This window comes from Larimichthys crocea, chromosome VIII (genome assembly GCF_000972845.2).
Source record: "Larimichthys crocea isolate SSNF chromosome VIII, L_crocea_2.0, whole genome shotgun sequence".
Classification (NCBI taxonomy): domain Eukaryota; kingdom Metazoa; phylum Chordata; class Actinopteri; family Sciaenidae; genus Larimichthys; species Larimichthys crocea.
The window spans coordinates 28,967,109-28,970,651 of record NC_040018.1 but is presented as its reverse complement, the minus strand read 5'-3'; the positions used below and the strand labels follow the sequence as shown (position 1 = coordinate 28,970,651).

Genomic DNA, 3,543 nt, shown 5'->3' with positions numbered 1-3,543 from the left:
TCAACTCAGCGGGTCAGGGACGCCCGCACGGTGCGGCAGGATCCCCCGTGGGACTCTCCTCGGCGCTGGTGCCTCCCGCAGGCGTATCCTGGTCGGCTTGGGCTCGGGGAGGCCGCAAGCTTTACAGCGACCCACCCGCCCGGGACCTCGCTGTTTCCTGTGGCCGCGAACTCTCATTAAATTGGTTAGAGCATCTCTTAATTGTTTTTATTTTCAGTAGCTCATACTTCTAAGAAGCTAATGATCTGATCAGCTGCATGCTGGTGCGATAAGCTGTAGTTTTACAGTCAATTCGTACGATCCGATTAGTCGACTAATCGAACGGCAAAAAATAATCGACGACAGTCGACATCAAAATAACGTTTGTGCAGATTACATCAGTGCTTTGAAGTTCTGTTATTTAAATTTATATTTCTGACTGTGGCCATGCGGATCCACCATGCTCTCCTGGTTCATACTCACTTGTTCCTCAGGACCTGCAGGCCGCCTCGATGTCCGCATACAGGTTCTTCTCGGAGGGCTTGCCCTGCGACCCCGTAGCCTGAGTAATCGTAGGAGAACACGTTGCAGTTGATCCGAGCCGAGGCCGATGTAGAAACTGCACATCTGCCCCAGGTCCACGGCGTACGTGGGAAAAAAGCAGCGTGTAGCGGCTGTTCGGGGGCGCAGCGCACGAACATCACCGACCCGGTTACCCCTCGGCTGCTCCTGGTGCTAAACACCTCGACCGCGTCGAGCTCCCGCTGGGAGTACTGCCAGTCCGCCCGCTCGGTCAGATGAAGCTCGTCACGCCGTTAGAATCGCTGTGCATCGATAGGTGGGCTCCGGGGGGAGGAAGGCCAGCTTGGCCGCGATGCGGCTGGGACACGGTGACAAGCAGAAGAGCCAGCACAGCTCGCCCAGAGAAAAGCCGTTCATCCTGGGGCCGGCTCGGGCATTTACGCGGGGTTAGCGGTCGGTTAGCTGCTGCTGGTTCTCTCGGGGCTGCAGGTGCTATTTGTTTCCCATGAACACGCGGTGACAGGGGCGTTCAGTTCACTGACAGCGGGCACGGAGCTCGGACATGAAACCTCAGCGGCGACAAACACTGCGGACACCGGCCTCGGTTCTACAACGACGTCCCCCGTGACACATCACCGGCTCCGGTTCAAGCTTCGGAGTTCCGGAGAGGAGCCATTTCTCTGGGAGGGAGACAAGCCGGGCTTCCGGTACAACCGGACATCCGTGTTGGCTTTTCTTTTGTTTCTGTAGTTTTTGACGTCATCTTATTTTATTCATTTTTTTTTCCAAAACAACAAGTTTGAGTTGTTTTGACCTCAGACTGTTTATTTTATAAAAATATTTATTAAACTGTATTACTTATAATATGTACACATATATTCATATTAACATGTTTTTTCCTTTGCTTGAAATCCTTCAAAGTAAGAAATACTAATAATATCAACCACACAATTAAATGTAGATTACAGTGTGTAATGATATGATAAAATTTACTTTTTGTATCCATTTTGTCCTGACTGTGACTCTGGCGGGAGGCTGGGGTGTGTGTAGTGATGTTCTTTGGGTGTTTTTTGCCTTTTGCCTCTGTATAGATATGTAGTTCATCAATGCCCTGTATATAGTCATCAATGTGCATTGCAAATATGATATGTTCCAGTATATAAGTTGTAAGTTTTTAATGTGGCTTTGTTGTGTCTCCATGGAATATCATTCTTGTTCTGGCTTTGACCTATTCATTAATATGTTGTTAGTATTGTCTTTACTATCTCATGTACTAGCTTATTCTGTGCTAACAGTGTCTGAGCCCTTGTCCACATATATTAATAGTCGTTTTTTCTTTTGTTCTACATCTCCACTCTTCCCTGCCAGCCTCTCTCTACCTATACTACAAGGCAGTTGCAGGAAGTTGTGCCCACAGTTGTCCCCTCCCGGGTCCAGAAGAAAAATTTCAAGGGATGAAAATTATTCCCCATAGTGCACCCTGCCACATCATGACTGGGCCAGTCATTTCTTTACATAAACAAATAGAAGAAGTCAGTAACTAAACCAGAATACTTCAGGGATGGAGGGGGTTATCATTGTCAATCAGTGCCAGCTCTCACCCAAAAACAAAGATGGTGGAGGATCAGAGTTGACTTTTATCGTTGTTTTTCATCGTTGTAGTGACCCTTTTCTATCATCCTAAAGAATCTCTTTGTTTTCAGCTACATTTGCATGGACGCAACAGGGGCAAGAAAGAGAAAATAACAACCTTCAGTTCAACATTTAGATAATCATCTCTTTCATTTGATGACTTTCATGTTGCCGGTTCAGCTCCCGTATTGTCTTTTTTCTTCTAAATAAATTGTTTCTGACAGGCGTAGGAACATTGCCATCACAGCCTGAAGAAAAGTCTTCAGCCTCCTCTACTTCTGTCTGGCATCATCCTCTGGCCAGCCCATATTAGGCAAGATCCACCCTCCTGAGATCGATAACCAGCACCAGTGAGAAATGAGAATAGCCCTTGGCCAAGACTGATCCTTTAAGTGTTTTTAACAGAATGAATGAATTATGCTACCCTCTGTAAAAGTTCACATTCAAGAAAGACTAAAACAGTCCTGACAGCACTGAATGTTACTTTAGATTAGCACCAGCATAACTTTTAGAGGACTATCTTCACAACACGACACTTGACAGGCAGTTCACTCCTGCAACGCAGAGCACAGGTTGTCATCACCTATTTCAGTAACAGCTTAAGCAGTTACAGCCTGATGGCTGAGGCACTTCAGAGCCACCTGAGAGGGAGAGGATCATCAGCTCCATACACACATTTCAGCACTGTCACTAATAACCATGGAGACAGGAGTCTGCTGCATTGTTTATAGCCTGGAGGAGGAAAGCATTACTAGATAGTGTATTGTGTTCAAATCTAACAGACGTGGGAGTCTGTGCAAGCCCCAATACAAATACAGCAGGAAAAAAAAGTGCCAATCGCTCAGCACCATAGTGGCGATATTCGGAACAGAAGGGAAAACTTTTTTCCTGTTTTTTCAGCATAAATAGAATATTTATGAGTGTGATTCCTAACCTAAAGGCCTCACCCTTACAAATGCATTCAATAAAGAGTCAGAACAAAGCCTGTGCGCAGACATGTTCCTACGCCTGTCAGAAACACAATTTATTTAGAAGAAAACAAGACAATACGGGAGCATGAACCCGGCAACATGAAAGTCCAATCAATTGAACCTTTCACCTGGTATCCCGATGATTCATCTAAATGTGAACTGAACGGTTGTATTTTTTCTCTTCTCTTGCCCCCGTTGCGTCCATGCAAGTGTAGCTGAAAACAAAGAGATTCTTTAGGATGACAGAAAAGGGTCAACACATAACAACAACGATAAAAGTCAACTCTGTCCTCCACATCTGTGTTTGGAGCTGGCACTGATATTTAAAGAGAAACTTTAAAATATTTAGTAAATTAATACACATGTTTACCTGGTTAGACAGTCATGTAATAACCAGGACTAACTGCCAGCCCTAATCAGCAGAGCAGTTACTGCAAAA

At 45.5% G+C, this 3,543-nt stretch overlaps 1 pseudogene; it reads right to left on the bottom strand.

Annotated features, from left to right (window-relative positions):
* Positions 1-1,065, bottom strand: LOC113746311 (alpha/beta hydrolase domain-containing protein 17C pseudogene; annotated as a pseudogene).
* Between the last annotated feature and the right edge of the window lie 2,478 nt (positions 1,066-3,543).